General features: G+C 45.3%; 1 long non-coding RNA gene across 2 annotated transcripts; it reads right to left on the bottom strand.

Moving 5' to 3' along the window:
* Positions 1-8,020: 8,020 nt before the first annotated feature.
* Positions 8,021-15,656, bottom strand: LOC134147493 (uncharacterized). Of its 2 annotated transcripts, none has more exons than XR_009960018.1 (3): positions 15,490-15,656; positions 8,748-9,024; positions 8,021-8,188 (listed from the first exon to the last, which is right to left on the bottom strand). It is a non-coding gene; the product is annotated as an uncharacterized LOC134147493 (long non-coding RNA). The 2 variants fall into 2 exon arrangements; XR_009960017.1 differs by lacking the exon at positions 15,490-15,656 and adding an exon at positions 11,090-11,163.
* Between the last annotated feature and the right edge of the window lie 4,864 nt (positions 15,657-20,520).

The raw sequence follows: 20,520 nt of genomic DNA on the forward strand, positions 1-20,520 counted from the left end.
CTGTGGCACCGTGAGTGAGTGGTGGGTGAAGCCCTGCAGGTTTATTGAACCGTTAGGAGTTCTACAGAGACATCAAACTCGTTTCCTTATCCCATCTCCAAGGTTTCCAAACTGTGGCCTCTGGACTCTTGTGGGTTGTGAACTCAGGTCTGTAGAAGGCCATAAAAAATAGCAAATTCTTTCAGCAATCTATACATGTGAATTGTGAAGGGGTCTGTGCCTCCACTGGAAAACTTCATTCAGGGGTTCATAGACTGCAGTAAGCTAGTCACTGCTCTGTTCCTAAATGGTAGGAATAAATTGCTGCTCTTCTAGATAATTTTTCCATTATCTATCCAAAATGAAGCACATAGGTAAAAAATGAGACCTTACAATACCTATATGACCAGGTGTAATAAACATTGAAAGGGTGGTATTGTGGAATGAAATACCATCCTGTAAGAGCTGTAGGTGTGAAGTTTGCCACCAGCTTCTAAATGCAGAGATGCTCATATGACATTTGTCTCTTAATAAACTTTAGCAAGTGGAAGGCTAATGAAACAGGAATCATTGCATTATCACCAGTCTATCACTGGTACTCGAGTGGCTCCCAAGGCCATAAAATCTGAGTGCCTCACAGGCTCTTATATCCCTGCAGCATGCATGTGAGGAGCAGAAAGACGATTATCCCCGGAGAACCAACAGAATCCATACCTGAGCCCTCTAAGCAAGTGGTGAGGAGGGCAAGAGCGAGGGGATAATCCTTCCGTGACATGCAGAGGGAATAACCTTGATCAGACCAGTTGGCAGCACTCAGTGACCTTCCATCTGAAGAACTGGATCCCAATCCCACAAAAATAGGCTGTCCCAGGAGATGGTTATCTGTGCTTGTGACACAAACTCCAACACCCAGACTGTTTTGAGGCAGAAGGGTCTGACAAAACCTGCAGGGAAATAAATTAAAATGAATCGGAGGGAATCTGTCTCCCCACCAGCTTCATCTCAGAGGGGTACTGTTTGGCTTTGGGATGAGCCTGGGTTGAGGGCCCCTTGCTGTGGAAATGTATGTTAATTCCACGCTTTGGCCTTCCTGACCTTTTGGATAATGCACACACGATGACACTTGAGGTAGGCTAGTGGAACATTACTGCCTTTGAGATGTCTGCTTGCTACTGCTTTTTGCACCTGGAAACCCCAAAGATGTCAAAGCAGAAGTGGAGGAGTTGTGTTACCCATGGGATCTGACAACTGAATCCTTTGCTGTGAGCTGTGACTTCAAGAGCTGTGGACTCCCCAGATGTATGTCTTCAGGCTGCTGGAAACCCCTGCTTGTGGGCATGGTCAGACGGTCAGATCTACAGCAAACAGGCCAAGTTAGGATGTGAGAAGCAGGACTAGGACAAGGCCTAGAGCATTGCCCTTGCGTCCTCATCTGGTGACCAGAAGCGATGCCCCTTTCCTTCTCTCCAAGCACACCACAGGCAAGCACAGATCACAACCTGAATAATTAGCCTCATTAGCAAACCCCATTATATTCTAGCAAGTATCAACCAGACTCTTCCAGCAATCCGCGCTCTAGAAGAGAAGGCAGGAGCAATGCAGACAGGCTTTAAAAAATAACTCCAATCACTGCCTAGCCCACATAGCATACCATTTCCCTAACTTTTCCCCAAGGACCCAAGTGAGGCAGCATCCTGCTCCCAAGGGAGCCAACAGCAGAGCTCTCCTTGCTTGCCTAGACCTGAGAGGAGGCAGTGAAACATCATTCTTTCTCTCCAACCCTTTGAACTATGCTCCTGAGCAGAGAGGAAAACAAAGAAAAAGAAAAGGGGGAAATTAATTCCAGGCAATTGAGTGTGTTGCCTGCTCTAGCTCAGTTTGGAGTAGATAAACATAATAATAACATTTTAATAATAATTTAATTTATAATGTGCCCCCCTGCCAAGGCACTCAAGGCACTACACAAACAATTAAAATACGATTATAATAAATAAACAACAATAATTAAAACATCATAAAACAGACAATATTAGAGCCAAATCAAATGCTAAAAAGCAAAACAAAGCAGCATCTTTGGAGGAAGGAGATCCTTCCACAATTCATCTTCCAAATCTCCTGTTGATGTTAGATTGAAATTTTCCTATGAAGCTGTTTCTGCATCTGCAAAGATTTTGGCAGTGTCACAGTCATTAAAAAAATAGATTTTACTCCACCGTAAATTAACTGGAGTTTTGCAAGGATGTAATAATCCAACATTCACTTCCATTTGAATAAATTCAGAACTCAGTTTACTCAGGAACACAGTTTATAGCACTGAATTTCTGTTGACTGCTCTGAGTTTGGGGAAAAGGCACATTCATTCTGTTCTTAGTTCGCAAAATGCGTCTCATTACAGAAACAAGACACAAGAATGACATTTTAAAGATTTAAAACCAAAACAACAAACTCAATAGCAGACCGGACTTATCCCGGATGTAAGCTCCTTGGAGCCAATAGGATTGGCTTGTCCTAGTTTATACAACTGTAAAGAAAAAGACCTAAAATAACAAAAGAAGCAATCTTCCTCCAAAACAAATGAAATTCCAACTTGTGCCAGGCAAAAGCCGTGCATTGAACTCTAATGATTAAAAGAGACAGGCTCCGTCAAGGCAGAGGTGGAACTGAAACCCAGCCAATCGGACCCTTTTCTGAAAAAAACTGGCCACCAGCCCTCAGACAATTACATCTAGGATCCGTTCACTTGAGTGCCTCAGCTGATCTCAATTGTTGTGGCAGCGCATGAAGGGAAAATCCTGCCTGCAAACCCAAACCACACAGGGATTTCTCCATGTTAGAAAAAAAACAAACCAAAACAAAACGCTTTAGTAAGAAGAAGCCAATGGTTTTCTTCCAGCACAAGGAACCAGGAGAATGCTTTCCATTCGAATCCGTCTGAGATTTTGTTCTCACAAATTTTACTCTGAGCTTCAAATTTAAATGAAACTTAAAAATGTAAGAAATGTCAAATGAGACCATGTGGTTCTCACAAACAAAGCCATCTTTTGGCCTAAGTTCATTCAAAATGATCTCTAAAAGGGCCCATGACCTTAGCAGACCATGATCTAATTTGAAATTTGCAATGGAAATCAAAACCAGGTAAGATGTCTGCGGCTTGAGAAACTACTGCAAACTGGGCACAGAGAAGATGTTCTAATTTGATTCTATTTGCTGCTGCCAGGACTCTCTCACTGAAAAATGCAATGAACCACAGACCCTTTGTTTTCTGCAGAGCCACCTCTGGGAACAGCCCGAAACTTTGCTCCAAGTGTAGGCTGTAATGGGACCTCTTCACATCTGCAGGGAAAAAGGTGCTTTCAAGGAAGGGGCCATATTACCATAGTTTGATTTAGATTTTTTTTTTAACCTTTGTTGAACACAACTTTCTCTCCTTTCAAATTTCTTCTCTGCATTAAGACTCCAATGCCTTTCCTAGAGCAATTCCTTCTTGGATGTTCTCTTGCAAAGGAATTTCTGAGTACGAAATCTTCTTCACGACTTCATGTTCTGGCAGCTCCGTATGTCCGAGCAGCAAGGAGCATTTCTTAACCAGGATTCCTACAGCTTTACTAAACCCTCAGCTCCAGGTAAAAGTTCCTAGGAAAATTTCCACTGCACGGGGGGAAATGGATATTCCTCCTCCCCGGGCTACTGAATGGATGCAATAGGCTTGCCTTCTCCTTCAGGAGACATACAGGCAGACAACACTGGAGTCCAGCTCCCAGCAATTTTTTTTCCTTTGCATTGGAGATGGGATGCACTGATACAGCAGCTTCTCTGAGTCTCCTGCTCTCCCTCACACTGACCAACCTTTCAGCTAAAACATTATGGTTCTGAATCACAGAAAATTTGCATTCAGTTTTCTGTATCACCTTTTTACAAGTGTCCTATATGACCCTGAACAGGTACTCCAGCTTAGATTCTCAAAAGCACCTGATGCCTAATTCCCATGGATTTTAAAGAGAGGCCAAGCATGTAAACACCTTGGAGAATCTGGATTAGAGCCCTGTTAGAGCCTCAATTCCCCCACCTCAGTTTCCCCATGTACCTCCCAATCCTCCAGCACAGACTGTAGAGTGTGAGAATACGAAATACATCAATGTTGCCACATAAGTATGTAAGTAGACTTTGTCCTCAGCTTCCTCATTCATATAGTCATTGGCATTTTTAACTCAGATTTGGGCAAGCCCATGAATCTGCACACGCCAGAATTTTGTCACAGCAAAATATCTGGCCAGAGGTTAGAGCTGAAGATATTATCAATATCCTCAGTCCAGACTTCACCCAGGGTGTTGATTCATTTGGAAGGGTCTTTCTGAAACTCAGGCCCCTCCAAACGGCTCTCCAAATCCTCCAAGACTGGAGTAGGTAGAGCAAAAGGGTTTGGAAGACATCAGGAATAACTGCAGCAGAGTGCACATTTACACTTGAGAGCAGAAACGAGAAGACAGAGGTGGCAGAATTTATTTTATGACAAATCCTAAAAGGAAATTATGCAAAGTAATAAAATAAAGAAGAATTATAAATGAGGACAAGAAATGGGTGAAATATGGAATAAATTATGGGAAGGCAGGAAGGTGCAGGAGGAGAACTGAAGGAAGAAGTGCTGAGTTAAAGGATAATTATTAGAAATTGGCTAGCAGACCAAAGGGAATTTAAGGGAAGAGGGAATCTGGGCTGGGGAACTGAGACCAAAGAAACCAGAAGCACGAGGGGATCTGCTCTCTGGGAGCTGCCTGCTGTTGCGCATGGTGGTATTACTAACCCATTAAATGAGTCCTGGGGGGTGGTATGGGGCGACAGCCACTATCCTGTTATTGGGGTGAGAGGCCAGAAATCTGAGGAAAACGTCACTCCTTCTTTGGCCTACGGTCAAAATAAGTTTAAAACTGGGAATAAGAAGGTTGCACAGCAACATATCCTGATGGGACCTCCCTACCTGGCCTCAGACAGCCTCCCTTCCTCGCAGCCCCTCCACCGTTCTTTTCTCATCCATCTCCCCCAGTCCTGCTTCTACTAATGAGGCTGTTTCACAGCACTGCTCTGCAGGAGCTGGTCCTTCCCCTGCCTCCAGGCTTCTCATCGCTGCCCCAAAGCATGGAAGAGAGATGCCCGCAGAAGACTTGTTGCAGTCCCCTGCCAGAATCTGCTTAGGGAAAAAGGGAGAAAGAAAGAGCCGGGCTGCTCCCTGTTTTGTTTCGGGAGAATCCTTCAGAGAGTTCATTAGCCTCAGGTGCAGGGGAGGGAGGACGAGGGAAACCCCTTGTTCAGGCCAGGGACCCTCTCCGGGTGCAGCCGATGTCAGGAGAAGCTGGTCCCAGGCCCATGGCCCCAGCTGTCAGTCTGAGCGATGAATTACATGCTATAAGAAGGTGTTGACAGGAGCAGCTGGACATCAGAGAGTGATGAAAAGGGAACAAAATTCATTCCGAGTTCAGACAGACTGGCTCGTTAGGGGCACTGGCGGTAGAGGCCACAGAAACACTGCTCCATCTTCTGGACATCCACAGAACGAGCTCCCAAAATGCCGAGAGCCCCCAAAATGCTTCCCCATGTGGTCTGAGCCTCCCCAGCAGGGAGGTGAAAGTGCCTTGCTCTGGCACCCAGCACCCATAAAAGCAGGAGCCAAGGGAGGCAGCTCACATCACACTAATCTCTGCATGGGCCGGGACAAAACGTGTTTCACCCAGCCTAGTCTGAGGCGTCCCCAGCCACAGAGCAGGATTCAATTTAGATATCTTCAAAAGAAACCAAATCAAAGGACTTTTTGTCCCTCTTCTTCAGGGATGTAATTTGTATAAATTGTATGAAGAGGAATGAGGTGGGGGGAACAGGACCATTTGGCATCAAAACAATTATCTCCATTTTAATGCAAACTAAACGACATGCTAAAAGGGAATTGTTTCATACATATGTACAGCAAGTGAACATTAAACCATACAGCTAATAATTAACTGGCTCAGCATTACCCTTGCTGTGTTAAATACAAGGGTGTCCCCTTACATTTAATGTATGGAGAAGTTTGAGGACATAGAGGTCCCGTATGAGATTATTCCTAAAGCTGTAAAAATAACAAAGAGATTTTTTTAAAGGCAAGCTACTTCTTTGCATTCGAAGAATTTGGCAGAGAGAAAAAAGTGCTGGTCTTTCTCCTACCCCCTTCCTCCCACTCTCTCCCTCTCTTCCTCCTACTCTCCTCCCTTTCCTTACTTCCACTTCTTTCTGCTGCTGGAGAAAAAGAATAGCAAATTCAGAGAAAAAATCATTGAGGTTATTCAAAGAGTTTTTCATGGATTATTTACACAAGTGCTGTTCAAACAGCCTTTGTCTGAACATCCCTTGAAATCTGCACCCAATCCTTTCAGATTCAAAGCAATAGCTCAGGAGAGACAAAGGGGAGAGGCTGACATGGGTTTCCTCTGCAAGTGAATAAGAGATCTCTGACTAAATACAGAAGGGCTTTGGGATCACAGGCTTCCTTTCAGTCTCAAAAATAAACACTAATCTGGAGCCAGGCAGCTGTACCTCCGACCTGCCTGCCCTGTGCGTGCTGCGGAGGGGCTGTGGCTGGCCCTGGGTGCGAGCAGGGCTCACACCTGGCTGCTTGCTGGTGCAGCACTGCGCTACCTGGCACCTGCTTTGCTCATACACCGCGGTGGGACTGCTGCCAGCCACGCGCCCAGCCCCACAGATGCCTGCCTGCACGCTGACGGGTGGGTCAGGGAGACCTGCCATCCTGGGCACAACGATGGTGAAGGGAAAGGAAGAGTGAATCGAGGTGGGTAAAGCAACTGTAGATATATTATAAGAAGCTCCCATGTTCATGGCCCTCTTTATATCCCAAACCTTATGCACATACCACACTGCCTTTCCCTCTCCCCTCTGGTAGAGGAACGGGGCTCATCTCCCTTTGACCTAGGAAACCAGGCACCACAAGCTGATGAAATGATTTTAATGCACACAATGGGATCAATTAAAATCATGGGAGTATGTGAAATATGGAAGAAAGGCCAAACTCTGCCTTAAATTATCGCCTGACGATGACTAGCTGCAAGATGGGAAGGGTAGAACTAGGTTCAGTAATGAAATCCCTGGCCCTGCCACATGTTTCCTTCCTTTCTGCACTCTAAGAAAACACACCAGCATGTATACACTCTTCCAAGTTTCCACAGACTTCCGTTGTCATCTATTTGTGAAAAACATTCTATGCACATAATTTGGTAAGTCCTCTAAGGGCTCTGTATACCTCTCTTTTACTTACATAAAATTTTTCTTCATTCCTTTTCCTGTGTCTCTTATTTGTAGCTCGTATTTGCCATCACTCTGTTTTATTTTATAGCTCACTCACCACCCCAGTTTCAAGTCATCAATTTACTCCAGCCAAAAGACCCCATTTCTCTGCTTTTTCAAAACGTTGCAAAAGACTTTCCTCAAGTAACTGCCACGGTATTTCAGCATGAGGTCCTCATCTGCTAGCATCTGGCCTCTGAAAACTTCCCACTAATACCCTCTACATGGGGAAATCCTTCTTCCTTCTTCCCTCTTCCTCTGTTTCTTTTTTATTTCAAATTGTCCCTTCCTCTCCTCTAGCTTTTCCCCTGCTAAAGGAATGCTAGAGACAGAGTATGTCTGCTACTACCCCTCCATGTCCCTTCTGTGCTCCCCTCAGATGTCATTCCCAATGGCACCCCTCCAGTGTCCCTCAGTCCTGGTGCTTTCAGATGTCCAGGCAGTTCCCTGGAGGCTCAGCTGGCGCACGGCTCTTTCTTGACCAACACCTGGCACTGGAGGACTCAGAAGCTGGCACAAGAAACACTGTTTTGGGAGTAACTTACCATTGGAGGAAACTTCTTCCTACCTTCTGATAGCTCAGGGTTAGCCAAGTGCTGGTGTAGGCACCAAAGATACTCTCCAGACCTCTTCAGAGGGCATTGTTGATTTATCTGTTTCTTTTTTTTTTTTCTTTTTTTTTTTTTTTTAAAGATTCCTGCAATTCTGAACACAGTTATCCATACAAACGTCAAACCTCCTTTTGAACTCCATTCAGCTCTCTCAGCCTTGAGGACATCCAGGGGCAATGATTCCCAGGCTACTTGAGTATTTCTCAAAGACATGATTGTGTTTTACTTTTTGTCAGCTCTGAATTGACCAGGTTTTCCAGCTTCGTTCATCACTAGAAGACAGAGGAGAGAGAGCCTCATGCAAGGTTGTTTTATTCCTCTTTCAGTCCCACACAACCCCTGAGTCTTATCAAATTATCACTTCTAACTTTCCCAGAGTGATGCTCTTTGTGAGTCACCTTTAGTGATGAAGAAGTAGCCTCTCCTAGCAAGAAGATTAAAATCCCATTACTTGTTATTCATGTGTTATTTAATGATATTTTTTCCATTATGTATTTATTTATTTTTAAGTTGCTTGCTTTGAATCTCGAGTTGGCGTTTTTAATATTAAGTGTAGTTTCTAGTTTGTTTTTCTAATTGGAATGAAATAAAAATAGAATGGAATTTTTTAGTGGGTATTTTTGTATGTATTAAAGGAATGACAAAAAAAACAACAAAAAAAACCCAACAAAACCCAACAACCAAATCCCAATGCCAATAGTGCAGCTGCACAGAATAACAGTAAAAAAGCAGTGTTTTGACTGCAAGCAGTAGAGGAAAGGGGATTAAAGATAGCCCTGCAGTTCAAAATAAACTTCAAGCTCCAAAGTGTCCCTTGCAGAGCCCCTTTACCTCTGTTGGAATGATCTGACATCCAGGTGGTGACCACACAGACTCTGTCTTATCTTCTTATACAGGTATCTCATAATCCAAGGGGAGGGTGGGATGAGAGGATTGCTACAAGGAGCCTTGAATGTCCCATGAGGTTTTTCGGAGATGACAGTATCCACACTGGTAGAGGACATAGCTTCCCCATGCCTGGACAGCTCTAAAGGTGCACTGCTATGTCCTTACGCAACACGGATTTTGCACTAGTGAGGAAATTCCTCTAAGACAATGTTTTTAAGGCCTGAAAGGAAACATGAGAAAAACAGGTCTTACTGGTGAGATGAAGAGCAAAACAAAGATGGCAGAAAGCTAGGGAAAAAGAAAAAAAAAAGATGATGGGGAAAGGAGGAAAGAAAGAGTAGATCCAGGAGGAAAATTAATACTGGGGGTAGCCACAACGATAGATACAGGCAGAGGTGGAGAAGTGGTAGGGAGTCAAATAGCAGAGTCAGAAGGGGAAGTATTGCAGAACAGAGAAGATTGAGTCCAGACAAGGACAGGACTGATGAAGGAGGAGAAACCACAGATATGGATAGAATGAAAAGAGGCTTGGAGAGGAGGAAGCAGGGTGGGGAGAAAGAACAGGAACAAAACTTTTCCCAGACTGTGCTGCAGCACCCCTCCTGCATCTTTTGGATGCATTTAATGGGGATCTGGAAGAATCTTCATTTATCAGGAATTCAATTAAGTGGAATAGTCGTTATTAATTTTATAGGAACTATTTGTAGGGGGGAGCCTGGAGTAAGGAAAGGCCTCCTGGAGCCATTTCTTCTGTCAACACCCTGGGTCAGGTAGGCACTGGCAGTGCACTCACACCAGTTGAGATATTAATGAGATGCCTCTAGGTGCAAATGATAGTTTAATAGGTGTTACTTAACAGGAGCGTCCCTCGCCAGCGCACACCAGCGCGCACAGCTCCCGACGAGTCTGCCTCCTTGTTAGAATAAGTAATTAGAATGTAGGAACACTCACTTTGACACTTTAATAAAGTGTCAGCCATCATCAATTTAGTATTTAATAAAAATAAAATTAAACATTTATTATATTTTTATAGCATCGTATTTAAAATACATATTCCTCAAATTTGAGGGATTTAAAATGAGTTTCCACACAGACTCTGGTCCCAGAACATAAGGCCCACAATTTCTTTTTTTGGTTTTGTTTTCCATAGGGAGAAAGGGCCTTATTGTGGACACCAAAACCCACTGGCACACAGAGGGAAGTGTTCTTGTATGGGGCACAAAAGGAGTTTTCTCCACCTTGTGAGCTTCCCTTGGACTTTTTGGAGATTCTAAGAACGAATTGAACAAATATACCCATGCAAAGTCAGGTGAACCCGTGGCTGATTGCAAAGCTCACGGAAGACCATGGAGACTGTCTATCAACACAAACAACCTGGATCCAAAGGCAGCAAGCACAGGACTGGCAGCTGCTAATGTAGCACTCTGGTGTCACAGCAATGAGCGCAGCGAGTGGGAGGTCATGACCAAAGTCTCCTACCACCCTGAGGAGAGAGCCCCAAAATTCACGGCGTCACTGATGCTGGCATGGTGCAGGGAAGCACTCGGCCCTGGGATGAGAAGTGGCAGGTGTGCGGCAGAGACCGCTTGGCACAAAGGAGGGATGAACCAGTAACTCAAACCCAACTGCAGCAAAACCTGCCACAGCTCCCTGGGAAACGCAGCCTCCTCTTTGGCGACTCTTCCCTTGGAAGCGGAGAACCAGCCTAGGGAAAGCTGCCACTGTCAATGGCAGGAGCCACTGCCAAAGAATAGGAGGAAGCATAACTTTGTTATTATTTCATTGGTAGAAGATGCTTCCAGACTAGATTTGGAAGGAAAACAGAAAAAAATCCTGAAGATTAAAGCATCTTTTAAAGCTTCAGGGAATTTAAAAGCTTAAATGGTCAAAGTGAGTTTATTTCCCTTCTTTCTCACCATCCCAATTTTGTCCCTCATTGAGGTTTCCTATCTGGCTCAGAAAAGCCCAGACATTGATCTGCCATGCCAATACCTGAAGATTCAGCCAACAGACATCCCAGTGACAAAAAGCCATGAACTGGCCCACAACACACTCCGTGGCCCAGCAAAACGGCTGAGTGGAGCTTTCTCTCTCAGCCCGGCTTTGGCCTAACAGGAGGCTGGTAAAGACGCCAGCATGCTGCAAAAAAGGGAGACCCTTGGTGAGCACGTGGGCTCCCAGCTCTGCTTTGCCCTCAGGCCAAGCACCAAGACCTCTGCCTGTCCTAGGCCAGAGCCGAGCCCAGCTGGTGCAGGTGTGAATGGAAAAGAACGACGGTGCCAGACCTTCCTCTGCTCTTCCTCTTCTCTGCCGAAATAGGGCGGCTATCACAGGGCAGCGAATGCAGCAGCTGTCTCCTTCTCCATCTCTGTTAAAACAAAGAGCAAAGAGCAAGGCCAAGCTGCTGCCCTGCAGCAAAGCCAGGGCCGTTTCCCGGCGTGCACGGCACACACCTGCACATACGCCCCCGTGCCCGCTCAGCCTGGCATGCAGAGAGAGGGGTGCTGGAAACCCAGCACAAATGTTTTGCAAAACAAAATGCGAGAGGAAGGAGCAGAAGGAGGTGCAAAAAGTCGCTCTGGTTTAGGTACCTTGGCAACACAGGGGAGGAGAGCTCCCCAGATAGTCCCCGCTAACAAGGGACTCCTGTCTTGGAGACTAATGAGTCACCACTGAAACCCTGGCAACAATTATTTAAATTGAAGCTCCAACCCTTTTGCTCAGGGCGAGGGGAGAGTGGTGCTGACGTCTGCCTTGTAGGGAGCTCCCAGGCCCTGCAGAGTCATCCTGGGAGAGAGGGATGGGGCCGGGCGTCAGCCCAGGGAAGCCCGAAGCCGGGAGGACAGAGGGGTAGCCGGACGCCGTGTCACTGATATAAGCCGAGCAGCCCCCCGGACCCGGGGACCCTCTGAGGTCGGTCCCCCCTGCGATTCATGCCTGCAGCGGTGCTAATACAGCAGGTGACATCAGCCCGCCAGCGAGGCACTATTACTGCAGAGCTCTGCCCGGCTGCCCTGCTGCGAGGCCAGCCACCACGCGTGCTCCCCTACACCTGCCCCTCTGCCACCACAGAGGCTATGTGCAGCCCTGCAAGTCCCCTTGGGACATACCATCTGCTACACCTCCAAGTTTCCAGGCCCAGACATACCAAAGTAAAAAGGGAAGCCATCCCCAAACAGTGCAGGGCTCCATACCGGTAATAAGCTCCAGCCTCATCCCATCCTGCTGCTCCTTAGACCATAGATCTTAGGACCACATGAAGGTCCTCAGATCATCCTATAGTTCTTAAACCATAGATGGTCTAAGGTTCAAATCTAAGGTGTTTTAACTCAAGCCAAAGTTAAGTGGGTCCTGTTATCTGTTTAAATGCTGAACTATTTTTCAAGCTTTGCAAGTTCTTGGTTTCAGCTCTTGTTACAGCACTACACACAGCAGTGAGTTCCCTAGGTTCATTTTGGGTCATAAAAAAGTGCTTCCTTTAATCACTAGTGCGCTTTTCTGTCAACATCTGAGAAAGTAAAAGGTCTTAAAGCTAGGAACAGCTTTGCTGACTGAGTTTCTGTTTGTGGTGTGATGGTTAGCCTCTTGTCTGAGCCGTGGCAAGGCTGCGTACGTGGCCATTAGCACCCAGAGCACTGCTCATGGGGAGGTGCACTGAAACTGCCTGATGCACTCACCTTAAAGCGTGAGGAGACTTGTTCAACATCACTAGCCGTTGTGGGCCCAAGTCTTTGGGGTTTTGCTGCACTAAGAAAGCTCTTCCCCCTGGGAATAATGCAGATTTTATCTCAGAAGCGAGGAAAGACCTTCCTGAGGGAGGTGGCTGGGTGGGTTTTGCCGCTCCTGGCAGTTTGCTCCCACCTCTGGCACCTCAGCCATCATGGCTGGTCCTCATCCAGATGAGGGTCACATCTGCCCTGAGAAGGCACAATTTATCTCCCCTAAAACAAGGCAAATCAATATATCTCCAAGATACGCTCAAAGAGTTCTCCCAAGACTAAAAAATGAAGATTTACCTTTCTGGAAACTATTTCCTGGCTGATCTATCTATAAAACATTTATGGTTTATATCTGCACACATCTGTGTAACAGGGAAACCCTGATATGCACTCCAAGAAGCTGTGTGCTGTAAAATATCCTCTGAAAACTTTCCTCTGGCTGAGCCCTTGGGAGTGCCTAGGTATCTGCAGGTTTCTGAGCTGAGGATCATCAGCAAAGCTCTGACTTCAGGTTAGAGCACTGACAGGAGGTCGCCGGAGCTGGGTGTGCTGGCGGTGAGCAGTCAGGGCTGGGATGCGATGCTTTGATGGGGTCCTCAGTGCCCATGTGGAGACCACAAGGTGCTCGGCACAGACACGAGGGTCTGAAGCAGCGGGGTGCTCCCTCCTGGGGAGGGAAGGCCCAGGGCCCTGGCACGATCACTGTCCCTGCGCCCCGACGCTGGCGGTTGCCTGAGCAGCTGGCCTGTGCTGCGTGCCAAGGGGCAGGCGGTGAGGCTAGTGACCGGGGTCGGATGTGGGGAGAGGTTCCCTCAGCGGATGCACAGTGCACTTGAGAAGACTGCCACGCTGCGTCCGCGCGAGGCCTTACAGCAGCACCAGCAGCTCCTTGGGGAAAGCACAGCCGCCTTTCTCCAGCATTTCCTTTGTACCTCCCTCCTCGGCTCTGCGCAGTTTCCCCGGCACATGGTGCTCCTCTGTGCCTTTTGCAGGGAAGGAGCAGAGAGACACCCTCCTCTTCCTCACACTCACTTCCCTGCTCTGCCACGAAGTAGCTGCAAATTTCCAGCAGCCCTTCTGGGGAGAAAGGTCATGACTCTTTCTCTTGCCTTTCCTAGTGCATCTCTATTTTGTAGCCACCAGCACTCTAATTTAGGTAATGTTGGGATGGGAGGACCTGCATTTTGCGCAGCATTGGTAGCCACATCAGGAACAAGCAGAAGCTACGTCCTACCGAGAAAACAACTCACACTGTAATCAAAACAAGAGGAAATCTTCCCATGCTCCCAAGCAAGAACAAGCCAGCCTACAGCAATCCCTGCAGCTGCAGCAAAATTCCTGTGCTGCTGCCTGAGGAAACAGAGCAGGGAGCCTAGTGTGTGCCCAGGCATCACCATGGGAAAGATTTAGGAGCTGCAGCCACAGACTGCAGCTGGGGTATCAGAGACTTTCACCAGTGTCAACCGGCAGCTCTGTTGTGAAACAGAGGTATGGTCTAGAGCTTTGCTGATACCCTTATCCAGGTCTGGATCGGGATAAAACATTTGGACAACAATCTGCTCACTTCTTCCTCTTCTGAAGGCTGAACACAAGAACAGCAAAAGGCACAATAAGAAATGATGTTCTCATCAAGGCTCCAGAAGAAAACTTGAAACCACTGCTGGTAAAGCTGAGCATGATAGAAAACCAGAATAGAAACAAGTACAACGTGAATCACTTGGTTACCTGGACTCATTTCAGCAAAAGGCATTAATACGGCCAACGGTAAGGTCAGGTATGTCAGAAGGAAGATTGCAGTGAATGTCTAAGAATGGAGGGATGCATTTGGAAAAGTAACAGCTCTGGAGGGATCAGGAACTGCTGTGAACAAGGAACTCAGCATTAACTCCCAGCGTGTTGCTGTGACCAAAGAATAAATAGGATCCTTGGCTGTATAAATACAGGAGTTGCAAGTAAAATTGATACCTTTCCAACATATGAGCACTAAAATGAATAATAAAATTGAATAAAGATGGTAGTGGCTGTGGATCAACAATAAATTCTCCTGTTATCTTGTTCTCTCTGGCATGGACAGGTTTAAGCTGACTTCCACCTTCACTGTTCCTCTCTTGAGGCTCCCCACAGCAAATTTATTTTCAACCTGCCTGACCAATGAAGCTCACACAAGCACTATGTTTCATATTATCCTATTGCACAGGGGCTACCTGTTGCTTCCTCAAGTCTTAATGGCCATAGCCTGCCTCTCCCCAAATTAAAAAATAATGTCTTTAAGGGAACTAGCATGCCTTGTTCCATCAGCAACACTGTCACCAAATAGCAGATGAGGCTACCCTGTTCCTTCGAACAACTTTGTTTAAGTACACTGAAAAGTAGGCCCTTCTTGGAGTTTCACAGAGGGGAAGCGATTAGGGAATAGCTTGGGGCTCAGGCTAATTTTTTACTCCAACAAAGGCTTCCTGAGAAGCCTCAGACCAGGCAGCAAAACCCAGATCCTCCAAGGAAATTGGATCTGCAACTTGCAAACAAGCCCTTACTGGAAACTTTAATTTCTCACCTGCAAAGCGAGATTCATCATGCTCACTGTCTTCCAGGAGCACAGCCTTCTCACACAGAGCTCCTCAGCCAAAATTTAACTCCTGGCACCACCTACAAGTTGTTACCGTGACAGAGAAGAAAAGGCAGGAAGGTGTAAAGGAGCAGCAGTCTTGCCCAGTGGTGGGCAGGAGAACTGTGGATTTACAAGAACCTCGTGCAGATGATCTTACGCATTTAGCTCCTAGCCTTGTGCGCTGGGAGAAGGTGTTATTTCAGAGAGGAACTCTGTGCCAAAACAGTTCAGCAGCTGCCCACACTTGATTCGCAAACTAACACCGCATCATTTGTCACTGAGAAAAGCACCCAGCTCTTGAATGGGTAATGCTGGCAGCCTAACATCAATGTTTTCACAGGCAAATTCATATACTGACCTCCTCAGTGAAAAACACTGCAAATGCCTGGAGTCTGGTTTCCATCTGCCATGGGATCCTGTTACATTCAGAACAACCCCTGTCAACGCTGAATCTGTAACAATCAATAAAGAGAGAGGGTTTGTTTGTTCGGGTTTTTAATGTTTTCTCCTTCTTAACTGTGTTATTTTGCTACTCCAAGTTTTGCAAGTTTTGTGATTCCCCCCCACCTTTTTGTTTTCTTTTAGGACAAGCTGTCATCTTTTCACATCTTTTCACTTGGCCATTCCAAATGTAAAACTGTAAATTGCAGGATTGTGCAAATAGCACTAACATCATTTGCATAAAAATTGGTTGCAAAGAGCAATTAGCACTTCATTAATAATCAATGAAGGGCCAATTTACACATTGCCCAAAAGCAAATTGTAAATTCAATTTTGTCTATAACTGAGCATTTGGTGCCGGGCAACTATACAATGGTGCCAGAAGAGACCGGCACAGGGGTTTTGGAGTCAAATCTCCAGTGAGTTCAGGTTCCAAGTAATTCCCAACATGGCTCCTTCAGAGGCCAAACCAGGACCTCCTTCACAATGGAATAAAACTCTAGGAGGTACATTCATTTCAGCTTTCACATAAAACACACGAATCTCAGCTTGCCACTGTCTTTGCTCAATTACAACCTTGTTGTCAGGAACATGGCTACTGTTTACATAGCAGGGGTCTCCCTCCTGTCCAAACATATCCTCGCCTCCAAAGATCTTCTGATACAAAGGTAACCATGGCACAGCTGAGAGCTTCAGCGACTCCTGTGGAGAATGGGGAGATGCATAAAGGGCATCACAGAAGAGATACCATCATTGCAGTTCTTGAACACAAACATCCTCTCACCGCAGTGTCAGCTAATGCTCTGTAAGTGACAATAGAGTTCCATCCTCTACCTCAGGGAGGTCTAACCTGAGCTTCATGGACTAGGTATTCCCACAAAGCAAATTCCTCTCCCCTCCATCACTTCTATCTGCTTGTGACCGTGTGGAGATATCCCGAACTTGTATGCAGTCACTAAGATCAAAACAAAAGGGGAAATGCCCTGCTTTACCTCTTTGATTTCAGTGTTGCTGAGTTCTGGGTTCTGATTTGGACACAGGAGATGTATTCCCCAGGCTTCCTCACTAGATGAACAGTGACATCTAATAAGCAGTAACAACTTTCCAAGTCCCAAATTCTTCACTAGCTCATCCTCCACTTAAAAGGCATAGCAAGCTCTGTTTCGTGAACAGAGTCTGACTCTAAACCACTTGACATCTGAGGTTTTCTTATCACATTGTACATGGATCTCATGAATCTCATGAAAAGCTAGACGATCATTTAGCAGGAGTTGGTTGCTTTATCTATTTTCCATAATAATTTGAATATTATTACAATGGCACCTTTCATCTGGGGATATACATGCACTTTACATATGTTACATTAATTTTACCGATGAGCTGGGGAAGCACTCTTTATCCCTATTGTGCAGATGAGGAAATGGAAGCATAGAGATGATATACCGCTTGCCCAGTATCACACAGGAAGTCTCTGACAGAGCCAGGAATAGAAATCACATCTTCCACGTCTTATGCATAAAAATATCTTTATGTCCCTGCCCAGTAACTGAGCCCTTAATCCAAACTGAAACACCCACACAGGACCCACTTTGCTAAGAATGGCACAGATACCCAGTACACTGTGGTCGGTTGCTCCAGAAGGCCTTGCCCTGCTGCTGGAGCTCAGCAACCAAAGCCTGGTCTATCCATCAGCTCCTACAGACATCAATAGGGCAAGGCTCCAACCCAGAGGATGCAGATTTGACGGATCCTAAATTTCCCTCACCTTGAAGCTTGGAAATGCCATCTGCAGGCACCTGCTTTGGGTATTTAAGGGGAGGGAGGCTGGCTCTGTGAGCAGTTTCCATCTGAAGTGGATGTTATTAGTTGGTGTAAGTCTATGTAAGTAGATGCTCAACATGGGATGCCCAGGACTTCTCAGCTTTCACCCAGCAAGGTCCATGCTCCCTTTTTCCTGCCTGTTCAATCCACCTTTACCAAGAGATTGAATTTACAATGGACTCGAACACATTTAAATCCATTTATTGCAAAATTACTTTTCAATAATTACATCACTGTGCTGACTGTGTTGTATAATGAAATTAGCATGAGAGATATTAGAAAGAATATAAAATTATAAGAAATATTGAAATACCTCTTTCCCTGTCTGCTTTAGTACAGCCCATAGCTTAACTGGAAAACGAGCACTGCTTCTGGATGGGATTTAAATGCATCAAATGTAATTTTATAATGTCTTTTATATAAATTAATTATAATGGTTATTGCCGCTTTACATTATTAGATTGAAATTTGCCTCCACTTCAGTGCATTATAAGAAGGCTGCACCCATTTTGTTCAGCAATGCCCTGAAAGTTCTTGTGGCATGGAGCCATCTTCACCACATGGACACCACCAATAGCTTAGAAGTTAAAAGCTCTGGATTCATGTTGGTATTTGACTGCCCACCTTTGGGTCTCAAACCCACAATTAAACTCATGAGGGCAGATTCTGAGGTCTCCATGGAGATCTTCAGCTCTGACAGGACACTGTACCATTTCTAAGACCTGCTTTTCTGCTTAATCTGTATTTGGACCATAGTAGCAACAATGGGGAGGCCTGGGCTGCTTTAACCAATCCACCCCAGTCCACTGTATCTGCAAAGAATTAGAGGCAATGAAATACATTGCAAAATCAGGGGCAGCGAGCAATAATACAGCTGAAATGTTTAACTGGGAGCAAATATGGTACAACCTATCAGCTAGCCATGGGCTGTGGTGGACTGATGGCTGCCAGAGAGTTTGAAGGAGCAACTTCAGGTGAAGGGGCTATTCTCAGGCCAAGTTCACCTTTTAGCAAAGAGTTTTGACACTGTGTGGTCCTAACAAAGAGAGAGATTCATTTTGTGTGCCCTCACTTCTGCATGCACAATAGCTGTTTTTCGCTTTTAATAGCCGGGCTGTTACATGAAAGAACAACATGGGGAAGAAAAAGGAGAGCTATCTGGCAGTTAACTAACCACTTGCTATGGTGGACAAACCACAGTCATGCAAAGCAAAATGAAGACACCATGATATGCTTTTACTGCTGCTTAATCCTCAATAGAAGTCTAGTAATATTCAATTTGTGACATTATTTGCACATTGAATGAATCCAGAAACTAAAGGGCTAGCAAGTTATGGAATGTAGCATATAGCTTAGTTGTAACAACAAGGGCCTTCCAGGCTTCTTTGGTTAGGAGAGCCTCGTTAAAAATATTCACTCTCATATGAATAAGAATTAGGATTTAAAATTTTGAATATATATATAAAAAAAAACTATCATCAAACTTTTACCATCTTCTACTCCATTTTACAACTAGCTCTGCAGGCAAATGAATCCAATATTTCTCATCTTTCTGATCACCCAGGAACACCATTCACAGCTTCCAGCCAAAAGCAGAGTGTGCCCACATTTTTGTCTATACATCCATCTATTTCTGGGCTAAAGAATCTTACAGAAGAGGCTGGAATCAGCAATGAAGCTCACAGAAAAAATGAGGAGGAAAAAGAGGGGACTAGCTCTTCATCCTACCCCACTCTCTTCCTCCTTGCAGTTCCTGGTGAAGGCAACCCCTTAGCAGAACTACTCCCTGACCATTTAGTTGCCATTTCAGAGGATTTAAAGATCTCCTTTCAGCTACTGCTGAAGAAATTGGAGTCTCTCGTGACCCCAGCTGCTACATTTGCTTGAGACAGGCTGCAATAAGTGGTCTGAATATGGCCTAGATTGAATATAACAAAGTGTGCCCTGGGATCTGGGCAGCTAGGGCAAAACGAGGAGTATTCCTTACAATGGGAGCCAACCAGCTGTGTTAATACCAGTTGTGCTAATACAGCCAAACACTCACCGCACTAGTGTTCCCCATACACAGTATCCAAAGTATTGATAACCCTTCCTAATCCAGTGGCAGAAATTCAATCTCTGCTTTTCTATTATGTTTATGGTGTCAAAAGCAGCTCCTCTCTTAAGATCTCCTCTAAATCTGACCTAGGCAGGAAACAATAAACATATAAAGTGGCAATCAAGCAAACCCACCCTGAATGTCTCCTTTGCCCTTTCAGATCTACACCAACAGAGTCAATCCACGCACGAGAGTCCCTGCACCTCTCTTCCACCACTGCTTAGCCCTGCTCCTGTAACAAGAATAAGATGGAGTTGCCACCAAAGAGGATTAGAGCCCCAGATCTCAGGTGGAGTCGGGGCTGGGCCAGGGTCAGGGGCTGGGTCAGGGTCAGGGGCACAGGAGTTTACACTGTACAATAGAAAAAGTTAATAAATCTAAACAGCACTTAATTTATTGATGAAGGAAGAAAGACTATTAATGTGGAAAACATAAGCAAGATCAATAGCAGAGAACACAAATAACTAAAGCTATTGACACCTAAGTATTTTAAGCCTAATTGCAGGCATATGCACTTTCCAAGGGTATCTCACCTTCTAATAGCACCCTAGAGATTATGGGGTTAATTGATGCAGCTGTTTACTCCTGGCTCATGTGGTCCAGATTGGAATTCCCTGGAGGATGCTATTAAACTAAAGTGTTTAATGAAGTGCTAAAGAGTGGAGTTTCTAATATCTTCCATTGAATGAAACTGAATAGAAATTGGGGCAAACTTCTCTTCCCCAAGTAGAAATTTCAGTCTGACATTAGAGTAAGTCACCTAATTCACCTGGGATGGGAGGCCTGCAGCACAAGGGAACACAGAGGAGGTAGTGAAATTGTTTTGTTTTGTTTTGTTTTTCCTCCAATATCACAGTATCACAGGTAGGAAAACAGATCTAGAAATATGCTACATTTTATCATAGCTATGACATAGTATACATGCTACATTTTATCACAGTATGTCTGATAGCTATGATAAAGCCAAGGCGATTCACCCCTGTGGCTTTTCAGGCCCTTATGCAAGTTCTTCGCAGGAAATTCAACCTC

The sequence above is a fragment of the Rhea pennata genome, chromosome 15 (assembly GCF_028389875.1).
Source record: "Rhea pennata isolate bPtePen1 chromosome 15, bPtePen1.pri, whole genome shotgun sequence".
Lineage (NCBI taxonomy): Eukaryota > Metazoa > Chordata > Aves > Rheiformes > Rheidae > Rhea > Rhea pennata.